The 19,066-nt window shown below is 52.1% G+C and overlaps 1 protein-coding gene across 2 annotated transcripts in view; it reads right to left on the bottom strand.

Annotated features, from left to right (window-relative positions):
* The window catches only part of LEMD1 (LEM domain containing 1), a 49,737-nt gene extending 47,759 nt beyond the window's left edge, over positions 1–1,978 (bottom strand). For both annotated transcript variants that reach the window (XR_004955091.1, XM_016140628.2), the window contains exon 1: positions 1,404–1,978. The gene's annotated coding sequence lies outside the window, so the exon portion shown is untranslated. The remainder of the gene's footprint in view (positions 1–1,403) is intronic.
* Between the last annotated feature and the right edge of the window lie 17,088 nt (positions 1,979–19,066).

The following is a 19,066-nucleotide window of genomic DNA, read 5'->3' on the forward strand; positions in this document are numbered from 1 at the left end:
GCTTTTAGCCCTACATGAGTTTGGAACAGCAATCACATAGGAATGAAAAGCCATAGGCCACAGCAGAGCTGAGGGGGTCCAGCGGCGGGAATCTCAAAAGGACGCAGGGAGCTGAAGGTACCTAGGGGCCCTCATTTCCTCCCACCTAACCACACTGCCACCCTTGAGGTTCTGGGCCCCCAGGTCACATTCTCACCATCCCCTACCACCTGCCCTGGCCCCAGGAGCACTAAAGCCATCCCAGTAATGAGTTTCCAGTTCTCGCCCTACAAAAGCCTCCACACAATGGGCCTCACTCTGGGTATGAGGGGTGGCTTCCTGGCCATAAAGGACCTCCTCCAATCCCCTTAATTAGCCTCCAGCCCCCTGCCCAGGGTTCTTAACTGCTCCTTCCCCTAGAGAATAAGGCAGATCTTTTCAATGCTACTGCTGCCAGTGCCCAGGTGGGGAGGGGGGCGGCATATTAGGCTTTCTCCTTACAAAGCTTAACCCTTTCCAGTCCAGCTGCAGGAAGCAAAGGGTGAGGGTCTGGGTAAGAGGAAGCAGAGACAAGGAAGGGCCTGTCTTTAGAGAGGCGAACATGTTTCTTGAGCACTTCCAAGCTTGGGGAGTGGCGCACACTTCCTAGACTCGTCTGGGTAGTTACTAACTTACCCGTTCTTGTGTGGTTTAGAGGGGAGTGGGACCGCTGCCTTCACACCTACATGGAGGCAGGAAAAAGGCCAGAACTTGAAATCCCCACCAGCCGAGGGCAGCTGGCTTTGGAGCCATCCCCGCCCCCTCATCGACAGGATACGAGGGCTGACACGGGCATCTCCAGGACTAGGGTGAAGAGCTGAGTCAAGGGGAACCAAGGTCTCAGGACCATGGAAAAGCTGTGTTACAAACACAGGGCTGTCTCCTCCTCCCCCCTCCTGGGACAGGTCAGTTATGAGTGAAGTTCCAGGCAATTCGGATCCCCAAGCCTGGCCTTGACCTCTCTCAGGTACTCCCAACAGAATGGTTAGAGGCTGTAGGCACAGATCAGGCCGCGTCTTGGCCAGGGAACAGCTGCGACCTCCACCTCAGCCCTACTCCCAGCCTCAGGGGCAGGCTCACTGGCTCTCTGCAGGCCCCTGGCTGGGTTCCCATACTCCCCAACAACAGCGCACGCACACGCACGGTCATGCACACACGCCAGTCTTGCCCAGCCTTAAAGGCCAAACTGGACATCCTCCAACTTCCCACCTGAACTTTGGTTCATCATCCCCAACCCCAGAAGCCTTTGGTTCTTCCCTTCCTCTCCCATGGGCCCCCAAATCCCAGACTCAGGATCTGCAAAAACCGTGGGCTCCAAGCAGAATGCCCTCGGTCCCCTCCCAAGGGACACTGGGCCAGGAGCTGGGGTCCCAGGCACTGCTCACCTGGTGGGCCCAGCAAGGCGCCCTCTCCCTTGCAGTCTCCCTCACCATTCCCGAAGAGCCACTTCCTGCCTCCCGGGCAGCCACTCACTCCTCCACTTACCCCCAGAAGCTCCACGCCCCAGCAACTGGGGCAGGCCTCCTCCCTCTTCCGCCCACTGCCTGGTCTGAGCTGTGTCCAACTCGACTTGACTCACTTGTGAAGACCTGACCCGCCCCTCCCCCAGCCTGGTGGGTGTGGGGGCGGGCTGGACAGAGGGGAGGTCAGGTATTCCTTCAACCCTGACTTGGGCCTGGGTAACAAAGGTCTCATTGAGCCTCTGGCTGTCTGGTCAGTGAAGCACAAACCTCTTGTATCTGCTTGCTTTTGATCTCACTCCCTCTGAACCAGCCATGTATTACTCACATCCCCCTGCCAGGCTATTGGTGTGGAGGGGCTGTTTTCACCCCTCCCTCCCTTCCCATCGCCTTTCTCTCCTTCCTTCCCCTGCTGCTCCCCTCCAGCTTTTTTATGGTTTGATTTTTGGCAGGAGACCTGAGGCAGCTGCTCAGGGGCCCCTTCTCCTGCCTGACTGCCCCTCCCCACCTCTGCAGCCCTAGTTCCTCTCCTCACCCAGGCCCCGCTCTGTGCCCCTCCACAGCCTCTGCTCCCGCACTTGTCTGTCCTTTCTTGAAGATCCTCAAAGCAGCTTAAGTCTGGCCCCTCCACCCACCCTGGCGTGGTCTTTCCCCGGGATGCTGGCTTTCTGGCCCTGGGCACATGAAAGCCTCAGCCCCTGGCCTGCCTGCCAGCCCCAGCCCACCTGCCAGCCCCAACTAAGCTCCAGAAAGGGGCAGTCTCTCTCCGAGGTGTTTCCAGAGCCAGAAGGACTGAGTGGAGGAAGAGAGGGAGAAGACAGCTACCAGGTCTCAGACAATGGCCTGTCCAGGACTCCTTGGAATGTGGAGGAAGGGGAAATAGATCAGCTAGGTTTTATCCTCCTTTTCCCAGGAAACCTTCCTTCCTCCAATCCCGAGAATTTTCTTTCTAGTGAAAGGCTGCCACTTGGTGAAAACACCTGGGACTCACCCTCCTCGAGCTGGGGCCATCCCACCATTCCAGCCTCCTCTGTGGCCACCCCCAACCCTCCTGCAGCAATGCTGGGGGTGAGAACTGGGGCCCAGGCGGCTTGAGGAGCTGTATATACTTTCTGGCTTCCCCGGCCCTGTTCCCCAGGGCAGGCTGCTCCCCAGAAATGCCAACAGTGCTAAGAGTTCCCATGGTAGCTTGAGGAGAGCCCTGCCAGTCCCCCCCAAGTGCCACCTGTGGCAGCCTTTCTACCTCCGGAGCTCCCACCCCTCCCTGCCCCACCCCAGGTATTCCATTCAGCTGAGCTGAGGATTTGGGAAACTTCTCCTGCCCTGACAGAGGCCCCATTCTTCCTGCTGCTGGCTCTTATTGTCCCTCATGATTCCACACATTCTTGGGCCTCTAATGAGAAGCCACCCGCCCTTCCTGCCCTGCTCTAGTCAGCACAGCTTGGGCCCAGCCACCTGCCTGTGGCAAGAGTTGGGGGAGGGAGGCAGGGGACTATCAGGAGGGAATAAGAGAAGGTGGGAGACAAAACAGAGGAGCGGAGGAACTGGAACAGAACACAGACACCGAGAGAAATTGTGAAGGAAGAAGAAAGTGATAGCAGGTGGAAATGTAAGAGGAATTATATAGAAAAAAGAGAAGGGGACAAAAGGAAAAGAATTAATATTTTATGAAATGAAAACTACGTGCCATGCATGTGCTAGGCCCTTCATAACACAAACACTATTATGATTATTCTCATTTGGCAGATGAGGAAACTGAGGCATTTTTGCTCTTAGAGCAGAGGGCAAGAGAAGCCTGAGAGACAGAAAAGAGAGAGCACGAGAGGAAAGAATGCTGGCAACGAGGAGAGACGAGGGCCGACATGGAAAACGAGCAGCGCGGGAGGGAGAGCAAGATGAGACGAGGGGGCATGAGGAGGAAGAGGAGGGAGAGGGCGAGCGAAGGGCCCGAGGTATCCCTGCCCTCCTGCCACTCCTGAGGGTCTGGCTGCCTGGCTGGAGAGCACGCTCTTTGGGTCCTGCGGGGCCATCCCCTCTCCAGTAACGCATCCATCAATGCCCACACCTGCTGCAGAACCCTGGCCCACCCGGGAGCTAAGGCCTGTTTCACTGGGAAGTCGGCTGCGGCAACTTCCTTTTAGGGAGCCCCTAGCCCCACCACTGCTTCCGAGAGTACACAGTCTCCCTGAATCTTAGCCTACATCTGAGCGTTGGGGTTAGAGGTGGCTCCAGCTAAAGACAAGACGGATTGGGGAGCATGCCTTTGCAAGGAGAGGAGTGCAGAGGGGCCGGGGGTTGTGAGCCCCCACCTTCCATAGGAGAAAGCCACAGAAGGAAGGGGCGAGGGGCACAGATTGGGTTCAGCCTGAGAAGGGACTGAAGAACCAGAACCACTCCTAAGGGAGCCAGTGTGCTCCCTGCCACTGGCGTCAAACACAGGGTGTGCGACCACTGCCAGGCACACAGTAGGTGCTCAACACATTTATTATGCGAATGTAGACAGGATTCTTGCACATGAAAGGAAGTTAGATCACACCTAAGGTCCAATCAACTCCATTGTAGCTGACTTCTTCTCTCAGAGCTTTTCAGACTTAAGAACATTTGGGGGGGCCTGGATATCGGCAGCCCTGCCTCTTTGCCCATGGTGGTAGGACATCAGGATATTAAGAAAATACTAAATTAGGAAGGTGAGGCTCTTGCTCTCACAACCCCCCACACCCTAACGTGGCGGAGACTACACTGGAAGCACACACATCATCCTAAGGATGTAGGCTGAATTATATAGGTACGTAATTGTTGAATGAATTGAATGGCTGATGAAGCTTAGAAACAAGGGCAAAAGACCTAGGTTCTCCCATATTTCAGGCTTGGTGTGTGCCTGGAGCTCCTTCATGCCCGTACTCTCTGGGAAGAGGGTATCCGTGCTGGAGCGGGCTGTGGGTCATAGTGGGGAACACCCTGGCATCTGACTACCCACTGGGGGGGTGTGGGGCAGTGCTGAAACTTCAGAGGAGTGTCGGGGATTTGATTGCTGCCTCTGCCCCAAAGAGGCCTCCAGATCTGCAGTTGTAATTGAGATGGGTCTGTAGGTTAGTCCCTGGCCCAGAACTGACCCAGGACAAAGCTAGTTCCAGACTGACCTGTCAGTCTCCTCTACATTGTCCTCCAGATATGAACCAGACCAGTGGTGTGCTTGCTACCAAGAACAGGATGACCACACTGTTTCTGGACCCTTAGGTAGTCCTTCCCACGGCTCGAACCGCCCGCTGCTCCCCGGCTCCTCTATGCCAAAGCAGGGTCAGTTCCGGTTCCCTCACGGTCACTGGCTGCAGAGCCCCTAGGAGGAGGGTGCTCTCCACTGAGCAAGAGAAAGCGCACAGAGGTCAGGCATGAATCTTCTTTTTCCCAAGGGCTTTCTCTATTTGTCTTAGGAGCCTCAGTTGTGAGCCTTCCCAGACAAATGAGGACGCTCCCAGTTTGACAGGGTCCCTGGGACCTTACGGAAGGGGAGAGAAGGGAAAGCTGGGAGAGCCTCAGGCAGTCAAGCCTGAGAGAGGCCAGGAGACAGAAAGAGCAGAGGCAGAAGCTTGGGGGGATTTTTACAGTCCTGACACTTTCCTGCGCTTGCATCTGATCTTTCCTAAGCTCCAGGGCTGGGCTGTGGGAGGGAGAACACAGGGAAGTATCACCAAAATCCAGCCTCCCCAAGCACAGGACTGGGCCACAGTTTTGCATTCGCAAACTCAACCTGAGCAATTCATGAATGTCAAAATGTTCCAACGATCTGCCCAGGCCCTATTCCTCCCCCTACTCCTTTCCTCCCTTGCACCCCTCAAACCACATAGGGCGATGGTGGCCCAGCCTAAAGAAGGACACAGCTGGGCCCTCCCAAGCCCCTGTGGACTACCTCGCAGAGGAGGAGGCAGGCAGAGTTGGGGGGTGGGGAAGAAGGTCTGCAGGGGCAGCCACTCACTGAACGAACGTGTACCGAGCACATACAACGGGACGGGCACTGTGTGGCAGACACTGAGAGACAGCACTCAATAAGGCACGGCCTCAAGCGGGCGGTCAGGTGGGAGAACAGGCCCATAGGCATACGACTGCATTCAGAGCAGTCCTACTGCCCTGACCCCTGGCGGTCCGCACCTTCATGGGGGGGGGGGGGTTAAACTAAACTTGGTCCTCCCCATTTGAGAGTCCCTCCTTCCTCTTCATGCCTTTAAGAGAGTGGCCTCAGCCAGATATTGTGTGTGTGTGTGGAGAGATCTTCCTCTTTCTTCTGATTGTTACAGGCCACGATAGGGAGACACTGTCCCCAGCCCTGAGCCTCAGCTGTGTCCTCCTGGAGGATGTAAGTGGGGTTTTCAAGCCACCAAAACTGCTCCCCCTTCCTCAGAGGCCAATCAATTCAGAGCTTTCTGATCTTGGGGCTCCTATCCCAGCTTAAAGAGACGAATTTCCCTCCAAAGTTAGTCCTCTTGAGTTGGGCTAAGTTGTTCACTGGCAGATGAAGGTACATTGAAAAATCACCAGAAAAGAGTAAAATCAAACCTGAGGAGAATTTGTTAATAAGGGATGAGGGGAGGAGGGCAGGATACTAGTGCTTCTGAAGGATGGCTGCCTAATGTCAGTCCGGAGGGCAGAGTTCTCCCTCGAGCCCCCAGGCGCCCTCTCCTGACCGTCTGGGTAGAGGCAGGGGCTGGCCTATGGTCACTCTGTCATGGACCCTTTCTCAGAAAAGGGAGAGGCTCTCCTGTCCAGAGCTGCCTCCCTGCCCCGCCCTGGCCAGGCCTCCAGCTCCAGCCTCTCTTAGGCGTGCAACGGCCCTAGGGCTGAGGATGGAGGTGGGAGGCTGACCCAGGGCCAAGAGTCGGTGGTCTGGCCCAGAGAAATGGTTTCTCCCAGCCTCCCGTGCTAGAGTCCCCTGAGGACCTCTGCCCCAGGGGTACCGGACACCTCTGCTTTTCACTTCTTATTGCCAAACACATGCACAGGTGTCACAAAGTCCTAATTCCTGCCTCATTTATAGCCCCTTCCCCATCCCACCCACACCGTGGGACAAGGAAAGGGCGGAGACGCCTAAAGCGAGTTTCTCTCTGCAGGGGAGTGGGAGACTAGGACCTCCTGAGCCGGGGCCCTAACTCTCTCGCCCCCCCACCCCCGCCCCGCCGAATCCAACTAGCTGCAAGGACCTCTAAAAGGAACAAAGGCAACGGGGGCCGTGTGGGGGCTTCCCTTTGGCCATCTGGGGGCGGTGGTTGACGCAGCCTGCGGCCGGTCAGCGCCGGCTTTCAGGTGCGCGCCTGAACGGCATCCTGGAGTCCGCTCATGCCTCAAGGACCTCTCACCGCCCAGCCAAACCTCCCGCGAAGAGGCGAGCCCTCCTCAGCCGCTCCCGGCCCTCAACCTGACCAAGGGGCCCCCCGACTCGCCGCACTTTCTGCCTGTTTTCGCTCCGTACTCACAGTTCGGATGCTGAGCCGTCTCCTCTTTCGCACTCACTTCCTTTGTCTCTTTCTCTCTCCCTCTCTCTCTCTCCAATCTCTTCTTCCCTCCTTGTCTGAGTCTCTGCAGTAGCTTCCAGTGGAGAAAAATAATTATTCTTCTCAATGGGTTCGCACGGGGCGCACGCACACAAGCGCGCGCGCACACACACACCCCGCCGTGGTACCCAATCAATGCACAAATCTTCGGGGTCCCTTTAACCTCTGCGGATGACTCCGAGAGTTAATTACAAAGCTTGTTTCGGGGCACTGTAAATATGCATTAAGGTATGAAATGACAACCGATGCGCTGAACTTCAGGGATTTGGCATTAGACAGACTTCGTCTCGCCGGCCCCCATTCCCTCCAGAGCCCCCACGAGCCACTTCCACGGCTTCGCGGTGGCCATCGCGAGCTCCGGCAGAGGTATCAGGGGGCCGCGAGGCGGCCTCCGCTCGGTGCTCGGTGCCCCGAGACCCCCTCGCGCGCCCCCTGCGGTCAGGGCTGACCCTCCGCGGGCGCTTCCACTTCCCCCACGCCGTAGGCCGGCCCTGACCACCGCACCCCCAGCGCGGTGCCTGTCTGGGAAGAAACTCCGAGCCCAGTGCCTAGAGAAGCTGGCGAGGGCGGGAAGGCGATTTGCCCGCGCGCCCGAGTTCCCGGCAGAGCGAGAAAGACCCGGGACGCTATGCAACTCCCCTGCGGGCCAAGCCGCCTGGCACCTGAGGGTCCCGCCGGCCCCGGCCAGTCCCAGCCCGCACACACATGCACGCATTTGCACACGCGCGCGCACACACACATCTGCACACAGACACTCCCGCGCGCGCTCGCGCCTGCACACACTCAGGGTTGTAACAAAGGAAGAGGAGCCAGGGCTGCCTTACTTTTCTTTCTCTTCTCTCTTTTGCAGCCCCCCAGACCCGCGCCGGCGCGCCCGCCCGCCCCCACCCCGCCCTCCGCGCCCCGCGACGGCGGCGGGCTGCCGGCATTCCAGAGCAGCGCGTCCGAGAGGCAACTTCGCGCCCGGGCGCCCGCGCCTCGCAGCCCGGCGGGCGGGAGACAAAAGCTGCGGCGCCGCCGGAGGCCGCGCGGCCAAGGTGTGCTCGCTAATTGTCAGGAAATGTGTGTGTGCGCGCCGGGAGCCGGGGGGCGGGGAAGGGGCGGCCGGCTGGAGGGGGAGAGGAGAAGAGGAGACCCACCCCCCAGCCCCGCCACTCGCCCGCGCCGGGCACCCGAACCCGGATTAGAGAATAAATTATCTGCTCTCTTCTCATTGGGCTGTGGCTGAGGCCGCCGTCGGCGGCGCCGGGCTGGGAGCCCGCCCGGCTCTTTGCATTCACCGCACAGCTCCGGCTCGCCTGGCTTCGCGGGGGCTGAGAGCCTGGGGCCTTGGCTCCAGACACCAGAGGACACCAGCCGACTGGCCGCACCGCCCCTCCCCTCCCCCGCCGCCCGGTTCGGCCTGACCCTTCGCCCCTCCCAGTTCTGGTTTGTGTCTTGGGAACGTAGAGACAGGGAAAAGAAGGCTAGAGGATTGAGTGCTCAGGCTCCCTCCCCTTCCCCCTCGTTTCACCCCCTATCCAAGAAGGAGACGAGCGAGAGTAGCTGGGATCAGTCACCTGAGCCAAGCCAACCGCAGAGAGGCCCTTGAGAGCCCTCGGAGAGGATCCCTTTAGTGACCAAGTTCTCTCCCTTGGGGCTATCTCCTACCCTCCACACAGTAGCAATGACAAAGAGAAGATGTCACTAAGGCTCTTTGCGTTCTCCGACCCCATCAGCTCATGCCCAGCCTTATTCCCCATTTCCTGGGCCTTTAAATGGCCCACCTGGAAGACAGCTCATTAACTGCCTGCTGAGGGGACGTCCTCTGGTTCAACGCAACTCCTGGCCAATTCATTCATTCATTTCATTCATTCATTCAGTAAGTAATATACAGGACCACCCCTACACCAGGGCATGGGCTGGGCACCAGGAATACAAAGGGAAACGTTTCAGATGAGGTAGTCTCGCAAAAAGTAAGTAATTAGTTAATTAAATTACAACTGCGTGAGTTACAGGCGAGTTTGAACTCAGAGGCAGGAGTGACTAACTTCAGTCATTCATTCGGCAAATGAGTTAGCATGTCTTAATGCCGAGCTCTGTGCTGACCACCGGGGATACATAGGTGAACCGGTGGGCATAGTGCCCACTTCTCTGGAGTGGACAGTCTGGTGGACAAAATGGGCACTGACCGGTGAGATATGAGCTAACGGGGAGGTGATGGCGAATAGCAGAGGTTTTACTCTGGGAAATCCAGAAAGGCTTCTCTGAACACATGAGATCTAAGTGGAGGCCGAAACGATGAAAAAAAGACAGCTGGGTGAAGATGGGCTGGGGAAGGCAAGTAAACATCCACCTTGCAGAGAGGGAGGAGGACGTAGGAAGGCCCAGGCCCTTGTTACTTGGAGGAACTAAGAGAACTGCCCAGAGTAATATTTATGGATATAATCCAGGCAGAGTTCCAGGTCCTACAGCCTAATGTTTGAAAGATGCTCACTTTCGTGTTGTTATCTCTTGTTCTAGGCCAACCCTACACCCTGTCCCTAATTTACTTTTAGTCTCTGTCTGTTGCAACTGGACCAACAACAGGACCAACAGGACCAACCCTGTGCCTGCTAAAGACAACCCTAAAATAAAGAACAGAGGTGATGATATTCTTGCTTCATCTTATCACTTCCCAGAGGCTCTTTTCATTCTGTTTACTTCTTCATTAAGTGATACATGTCCCTCACATGGGGAAGCTGTCCCTAGGCCCAGCCTAGGCACCTTTCCACCAGAGGACACCAGCCAACTGGCTGAGATTGTACGCTTTCCAAGCACTTGCGCATTTATTACCTACCCTAGATTCTCACAACCCTGTGAATTAAGTTTATTTCCATTGGTCAGATAGGGAAACTGAGAGTCAGAAAGGGGAAATGGCCTGCCTAGTGCCTCATACTAACTCCATAGCAAAGCAGTTTGTGTCTCCCTGCCTTCTCTCTACTAGACTTCAGGTATTTGCTGGCCTCCCCAGCTCATGGGTGAGCCCCACGAAGGTAGGGGCTAAGCCATCCTCTGCCTCCATGAGAGCCTTCAGCACCTAGGACAGGGCCCTGCACACCCAGGCTCTAGAGCCAGCCCTGCTGAGTGAGTGGCTGTGGTAGAAAGGTCGGAAATATTAAATGGCAGAAACTGCATGGCCTTTGAACTTAGACACACCTCAGTTGGAACTGCCACTGTTACTAACACATTCTGTACATCTCACTCAGCCTTTCTAAGCTGTAGTTCCTTCATCTTCCAAATGGAGTTCACAGAACCCACCTGAGAAGGCTGTTGTGAAGATTAAATGAAGTGATGTGTGTGTGGAATATATCTGAAAAAATACACAAAACATTGGTAACAGCAATTACTGCAGGGAAGGGGATCTGAGTGGATGGGGCATAGACGTTAAAAAAAAGAAACTCACTTTTCATGGTTTACCCTCTAGTAGTTGTGGTATTATTCCGTGCTCATGTATTGCCTGTCCAAAATGAATGATGAGATATTATAATGAGATAATAAGTGAAACAATATAACAACAATCAACTAGGGACATATACATTTGTTGAACTGACCTGAGTTCTGAAGTTTGAAACAACAGGATGTGTTATAAAGAAAATCATAAAATCTCTTTCAGAAATGACTTTGGCTTGAAGGTTTGCATGCTGCCCTGCCTACAGTCAGAGGTGAAGATGTCTAACCAGGTGAGATATTTTCCAGCACAGAAATTCTACAGTTCAAACCTTCTGTTATCTAAGGAAACAGCATCCCAGCGGGCTCGTTGTTTTATTGAGAGACCAAATCCCTAGAAGTAACATGAGGTGGATGGGGGTGGAACAGAGGTGATGAAAGGAAGGCCGTGGGGTCTGGGCAGCCCTGCAGCCAGCCCCACTCTGTCCGGAGACGATAGGGCAGGAAGTGCTCCTCGACCGGCTTCCTTAGTGTTGGTCTCAGTGAGTGAACTACCTGCCTGGGTGCCCTGTGGCCCCCGAGGAAAGCTGAGAGCAGCAGGTGCAGAGCCGAAGAAGGGGAGTGGGCTTTCTCCTGTTACCCTCTAGGTATCGAGGTCCCAGACAGGACAGGGAGACCATTCATCAGCCAGCACAAAGAGACACTCTCTCAGCCACACAGAGACCTGGCCAGGTCACCTCAGACACTGGGGCATAACAGCAGTGGGAACTTTAGAGGCCTCTTTAAAAAAGCTTTAGACTCTCACATCTAGTAGTATTGAAGGAGGGCCTGAGACAGGAAGCATTTTCGGAGAGATTCTGGGGCAGAAAGGACAGAGATAGTGTCCCTAGCCTCAATGAAATAAATGGGAGGGCAAATAAGATCAGAAAGGCTAGGAAAATAGGAATCAGAAGAAACGGAAATCATTTATTCTGGAGGAGCAGAAGCTAAGGGAGAAAAGGAAGGAAAGGCAAAGACCAGTGGTGGAATGGCCATTTTTTAGCCTAAAGGAGGGTGTAGCTGCTCCTTTTTCTGCTCTGAGTTCCCAGAGAAGGGCCTGGAATAAGAGTCCGGGTGTTTTTTTGTTTGTTTGTTTGTTTTTTTCCAGTCTAGGGCAGGGGCTGGGACACAGGGATGTCTTATAGATCCAACCTTGGGCAGGTCCCCACCTTTGCCTACTGTCCACTTCTTTCTAATTAAGGCAGAACACTACTACAGTCCAGTGTCAGGTCAGCCTTGAACACAGAAATGACCTTCATCAGAAAGGACAAAGTGCAAACTATTTTCAAATCATCACCCACCCACACTTCTGAGACCTGTTGTGTGCAGTGCACTGGGCTATGGCCTGCTCCTACTAGTTACCAGAGCATCATATCAGAGCATCATTTCATTCATTCTTTTCTTCAGTAGAGTCCTCACACTTGTCAGCTAAATACTTTGGACTGTGTGTAGCTTTAACTGATCACCCACTTCCCTCAATGACAATGTCGGGACATGCCCCATCATGCCTCATATCACAAATCCAAGCCACTCACATCATCCATAATCCCATAGACTGGAATCCTCAAATCAGCTGCTAATTGAATTTCATCTACTACCTCTCCCCACCCTCCCAAACCTTTCCACTGTATCCTCTGGAACTCAATCTGCCACCAACAATGCCCCTCTGTCCTTAAACCCTTCACTGTCTTGCTCTACTGACACCCGGCTTTCCCCTGAAGACACTGCCTTCCCGGCAGCACTGCCTATAGGCCAGGATGAAGGGTGAAGACCCACAGATCTCAGGTTCTGTAGAAGGGCTTCCAAACTACTCCTTCCTTCTGCAAAAACTCCAGTGTCTTTGATATGAACGGGGTTAGACCCCATCACTTGCCACCTTTTTGCTATCTTTTCCACTTGCTCACATGATCATACTCTAAATCTGGTCCTCACCAATATCTGCACCTTCAATAATCTCATTTTCAAGAATCTCAGTCACTGATTCCTCTATCTTTCCAATTACCTTTCTTCAGCACCCTCATTCAAACTAGTCTTTGATCTCATAGGGACCTAATCCACTGAACCCATTTTCATTGCCCACCATGTCCTACATGGGACCACATCTCCCCTTCTCTAGCTCATATTTTATTACTATGATCTCTCTCTTACAAACATCCTCATCTTCTTTGTTTCTGTTCTCCTTTGTTGTACTTATCTGGCGAGACCATAATCCTATTTAAACCCAGCTAGCCACCAGCCCAAGAGGCTGAACATTACTGGAGAAAACTACACAACCATGCTTATTGACTGGTCTCACTCTAAACTTATGACTTTAAATCTCAACAGAGCATGAAAATTTACCCAGCAAAGCTTCACATTTTCATGGGGTATTCATCTTCCCTTCCTCTCAAAGAACTGCTTCATACCTTCTCTTTCTTCAAACGTCTAGTGCCATCCCTCCATAGGATTCTGCCCCATGCTTCGCTGATGTGATACAAGGAAATGCAAACAAATGGGAATTACTACTTCCTCTTTCCACCAACCCATCTGCATGATCTTTACTCATATTCTCTGCCATCCGTGCACTTATAACAGATGAAGAGGCTCTGTTCTTAGCTGGGGCCAGTCCCGCATCGGTGCACTAAACCCCATCCACTCTTGCTTCTTCATGACTTCGCTCCTTGCAGTTCTCCTCTCTCTCCTGAATCATTGGTCTTTCCTTAGGTCATACCCGCTAACATGAAAATACGCCTTGACCTCCAGATCTTTTTCTAGGTAAGACTCAATACCTTTGTCATTTTATAGCAAAATTCAAAACAGTTCTCTGTAATGACTCTGTACTTCCTTACCTACGCTCTCTCCTCAACTCACTCCAGTCGGACTTCTGTCTCTACCATCTACTGACATCTCTCCTGTCAGTATCACCAGTAACTTCTCTTTTGTTAACAGCCTCCCTCTTACCAATCTGACTTGACCTATCATCAGTGTTTGACAAAAATGACTACTCTCTCCTCCTTGAAACACTCTTTTCTTGAAACACCTCCCCACCTCTCACCTCACCATCCACCTTGTCTCTTCTGCCAATTCTAACTCACTCTCTAATCAACCTCACCTAGTCCTGCAGCCTTAAAAACCAACATCTTCCCTGAGCTTCAGGCCTGCATATCCAGATGCACCCTTGACCTATCCACTTAGACACTGTATCAGTTGCCGAGGGCTGCAGTAACAAAGTACTACAAACTGGATGGCTTGAAACAACAGGGTTTTATTGTCTCATAGTTCTGGAGGCCTGAAGTCCCAAATCAAGTTGCTGGCAGGGACGCATTCCCTCTGAGCCGTCTAGAGGAGGACTCTTCCTTGCCTCTTCCTCTTCTGTCCGGTAGTCCCAGGCGCTGCTTGGCTCGCAGCGGCACTGTTCCTGTCACCACCACCATCTCTTCATGGCTGTCTTCCTTCTGTACCTGTGTCTTCACGCGGTGTTCTCCTCTGTGTGTGTTCTTGTGTGTGTGTCCTAAATTTTCTTTTTCAAAGGACACTAGTAATATTGGATTAGGGCCACTATAATGACTTTATCTTAACTTGGTTACATCTGCAAAGACCCTATTTCCAAATGAGGTCACATGCATAGGTACTGGAGATTAGCATTTCGACATATCTTTTTTGGGGGAGACATAGGTCAACTCCTAAGATATGTCAACTAGTTATTTCTAATTTAACATGGCCATCATGGAATTCTTTATTTCTACACCTCTTGCCCCCAACCTGATCCTCCTCTACTTTTCCCCATCTCAATTAACAGCACCATCAACTCTGTCCAAGAGCTCAGAGAACATCGTTGATGCCTCCCTTGTCCTCATCCTGTACATAGAATCTGTCAGCAAGATCCATTTAAATCCAACCCCCTCTCCTTGTCTCCCCTGCTACCAGCCGAGTCTAATGCACTAGCCTCTCTCTGCTCCAGCCTCCTAACTGGTCTCCCTGCCTCCACTCACCTTTCCCACTACGGTCTACTTTCCATCTAAAAACCAGAGTGATTGTTTTAGAGCATAAATCAGATCACATCCCTCCCACTGCTTAAAACCTTCCAAAGACTTCTTACTGGAATTAGAATAAAATCCAAGCTTCTTAACTTGGTTTATGAGGTTTTAAATGATCTAATCCCTCTTCTCTCATTTCCTACAACTCCCCCACACTCGCCTCCTCTCCAGTGGCACAGCCCTCCTTCTGTCTCCCTTGAACGCTCGGAGCTCGTTCCTGCCTCTGGGCTTCTCACTTGCTCTTCCTTTTGCCTGGAACACTCTTGCCATCTTGGTATGAACAACTTTTTCTCTCATTCTAGTCGTACCTCTAATGTCACTTCCTGAGAAAAACCCTCCACTGTAATAGACACTCCTCTCCCATTACTCTATTTTTCTGTTCATAACTGTACTGCTAGCTGAGATCGTTTTATTTGCTTTCTTTTTAATTTCAGTGTTTATAATCTGATTCTTGTATTAGACCATGAATGTCATAAAGGCAAGGTTCAATCTCCCTTTGTCACTGCTGGATCCCCAACACCTACAACAGAGGCAGTTCATAGTAAGTGATCCAGGATATTTATTAAATATTTGTTTATTGAATAAACAAATTACTACTAGATGCCTTGCATTGTACTAAGATCTGAGGATTCAGCAGTGAGCGAAAAACAGAATCTGTTCCTCTCCATGAATCAGACAGTGACCCTCCCACTGAGGAGCATGAGACAGAGATGACCAGCTCTTGAATAACACTCTCTCTGATGATGGGTAAGCCCCCTCTCTCTACCCAAAGAAGCTTCTCCAAATGTACACCACTCTTGACACTTCCCTGCCTCGTTATCTCAGTAGATAATCTTGTTTCTATTTCACAGAGAAAACTGAAGCTAAACCAGGAACTCTTGCCCCCCTACCCTGCCCCATTCTCCTTTCTTCCCACCCTTCCAGAAAGAGTGTAGACTTTGCATTCAGGCCTCCCCCCCACCCCCGGTCTGTGAGTGACCTTGGACAAATTACTCAACCTTTGAGTCTCAGTTTCCTTGTCTGTAAAATGGCCACAATAACATCTATCTTGTTAGGCTATCCTGAGAATTCAACAGGACATCTTATCTCACATGTCTGTCTTTTCATGGATGCTCATATATGTTTCATTCCCTTCCCTGCTCTCCTTTCTCCCCACCACCATTACTCCTGTTTTACAGATAGAGAAACCGAAAGCAAGTCTACCGATATTCAAGTTTATTGGTTAATTTATCCAAAGTCACACCTTGCTAAGTAGCAAACCTCAAATTAAATCTCAGATCTTGAACTCCAGGCCCAGGGCTTCTTGCACTACAGCAAAAAAAGGAAACATAAAGATAATCTAGTGACTTTGTAATAAAGCCAAATCGACTCCGTTTAAAGGATTGTCCTTCATTCTGTCTGACATTTTGCTCCCTTCCTCTGTCTCTCTCTCTGTTTCTCTGTCTCTCTCTCTACCCTTTAGTGTTAGAATATCCTTTATCTTAAAACACTATCGTTGTACTTTTTCTTCTTTAAGAAAGAAAACTAACTACACAATATCCATCTCCACTATTACAAAACTGCTTCAAATATCCCAATAGATTGCCACCCAGGCAGAGGGCTGGCTCCAAGATTTCTGCGTTACAGGGGCTAAAGGTAGTGGTTTGGTTGGAAGGAGGAGGTTGGAGAATTGATATAAAGCTGGTTGCACAACTATTAGCCTTGGTTTGGAAGAATTAATGAAGATTTTGGTGAAACTGGAGCCCCACTCAGCCACTCTCTGTCATGGCTGCGTCCTGGCATGCAGGCACAGCCTCTTCTGAAAAGGACCTCTGACTGCTCAGGCATGTTGCAGCCTCCCTGTGGCCCTCCTTCCCTGGCCAGTTCTAGAATGATCTCTGCCTTTTTCCCTTTGAATAATTCACAACATGCCCCGTGAGAAAAATTTTGGATTTGAATGAGTATAAAAATGTGATCAGCATATTGACCCTGGTATTTGACTTTTTTTTTTTCCATGCAACTGGCCCCAGGAGGTGACGGACAAGTTCGGCCAAGTGCACCAAAAGCCCTGTCTCTATGCGCCCATAACTCCCGAGACACGCAGACCCCTGAGAATCCCACGAGACGGCGGAGAGCCATAAATCCAGCCAGCGGGAGGCTGGGAGCTCACAGACTGCGCTGGGGGAAAAGCTGCCTGATCTGATTGCTACATGAGCTGGAGAGAGAAAGGGTGGTAACTGGAATACTGGAAATACAACCACTCTGGAACAAAATGAAGCAACAGAGGGGTGGTAGGAGGGACTGTGGCTTTTTCTTCCATACAACAAAGGGGTCAGATTAGACTGAATCTAAGGTCCTTTTATCACAGAAATTCTAGGTTCCGCTTTGTGAGTAAGGGTAAGAGCGATGTAGCAGGCGTAAGAGATGTCAGGACAGGAAAGCAGGATTGGGGACCTAGCGAAGCCAGAAGGAGGAGGAGGAGACATTTACTGACAAATTATCATCACATTTAATCCTCAAAATAACGAGCAAGCTCGATACAGTTGTCTCCATTTTACAGGGACGAACACTGAGGCGCAGAGGCTGAATTAATTCCTCAGTCACAGAGCCAAGTTCTCAGGCCAGCGTGCTAGCCCGGGAGTCTGACCCAGAGGTGCCCTCCCGGGCGCAAAGCCATCTCGCCCGACTGTGAGATGGCACCAGGAGATCACTGGAAGAAGCACGTCACGGCTCCTGTTTTCGACTCTGCAGGAAAGGAATGGAAAACAGATGGTTCCCGAGGAGGAGACTGTCCAAAATGTACAGCTGTGCTCCGGAGGGGAGGAGTGCGTACAAGCGTGTGTCTGTCTGTTTGTAAGGGATGTGGCAGACAGAACTACAAAGCGCCTGGTGAAAATCTCCAGTAGGAATGAGTGGAAACACCCGCACCTGGCCACAGAATCGCCATTGGAAGAAGAGGGGACATTAGGACCAAAAAGCATCATTTTAGGGGCTTCTTCACCTGACAGCACGCTCAAGTTGAGTCACTGGTGTGGTGAGGCTTCCAGAAAAGTCCAGCACAGAACTGCATCAACAGAAGGGCAGTGTCTGGTGCCAGAGAGCTGAGAACCCCCTGGGCACCCGTGCTGCCTTGAGTTCTCAGCCCCTCGCTGTGAGATCAGCAGGGGCAGCCTACAGAGAGTACAGAGGAGAGCGGCTGGGACTGAGACAGGCACCTGGGGAAGACGTGAAACACTCACCAGTTGAAAGCTGGGTGACCTTGTGCAAGTCATGCCTATAGGGCAGGCTCAATTTCCTCATCTGTAAAAGAGGTTTAATAGTAGAGTTGGCGTGAAGAATAAATGAGGTGATGCGTGTAAAGTGCTTAGCTCAGGGCCTGACATAATAAATGTTACTGCAGTAGCTGTTTTGAACACTGAGCATGCTCACCTCAGACTAGGGGAGCCATCAGAGGCACACTGGAGGGTCAAGGACAGGGCTCTCCATGTCATCAGTTTGTCCAGAACCACCGACTTTGTGGAGTAGGTAAGTGCATCCGGGGACCCTGGCTTGCTCCTCATCCTGACATTAGTCCTGTTAAACCTCAAGAACCCACTCATCTTGGTGACCTGCTGGCCCTCCTGGTGATCAAAGCAGAGAGGCGTCTGAGGTAGCTGTGTTCCCTTCTCCCCTGGCAGGCTGATCGGGGGTGTGGGCAGGGCAGGAGACCAGCCGGGATCCAGTGACTGCCAGCTTGAAGTGCACCTCCTGCTTGCCCACACAGCCTCTTCTGTCCCGGTCTCTCCCTCTCCTGCCCACTGCCCCATCTCGCCCGCTATTTAACCTCCCCGCTTTCTGGCTGGGAGCAGGAACAACAATACTAGTCTCCTCTGCAGCTGTGTCTCCAATTCCTGGCAAGAGTGAGGCACACAGTGGGCTTGTGATGACTTGGGGAATGTGCACCACAGGCTGTGAGGATTAGAAAGCACCTACGGGATCACCTAGTTTAATTCTTCGCCTCCAAAGTTTTCTAACTATACCGAGCACAGAGTTACTTGTTAAAATGCTGATTCCTGGCCCCTACCCCAGAGCCACTGAAATGCAATCTATATAATCCATACAAGGCATCCTCCATACAAGAAATTTCTGGGATACCTGGGAATGGCTTTTGTAACCAGCTCCAGCGGGTGATGGTCCAGGCAGGTGGTCTGGTCAGACACTTTGAGAAACACTGTTCTGACTAGTGACTCCTCTCTACATTTCTACTGGACCTCTGGGGAGACCATAAGATGCTTACAACATGCCCTGCCCTCAAATAGTTTACAGTCCAGCTAGCTGGAGAAAGAAGACATCCACAGGAGTGAGTAATGCCAGGGTCCTAACTGTTGGCATGTGCTGTGAGAGTTTAGAGGAGGGCTGGCATAGTCAGAAAAGGCTCCAGGGAGGACGCAAGGTTTAAGGACAATCAGAGACAGTTTTTCTTCCCCGAGCAGCTAAGATATGCTTCATCGTGGAGATGCTCAATTAGCTATGCTCATGAATTCTGCATACCTAACTGACTTTCATCCATCTCCCCTCCTCCCTTCAGATGGAGCCCTCTGCTCCCTGGGACATAATTACAATA

The sequence above is a fragment of the Rousettus aegyptiacus genome, unplaced genomic scaffold (assembly GCF_014176215.1).
Source record: "Rousettus aegyptiacus isolate mRouAeg1 unplaced genomic scaffold, mRouAeg1.p scaffold_m13_p_17, whole genome shotgun sequence".
Taxonomy (NCBI): domain Eukaryota; kingdom Metazoa; phylum Chordata; class Mammalia; order Chiroptera; family Pteropodidae; genus Rousettus; species Rousettus aegyptiacus.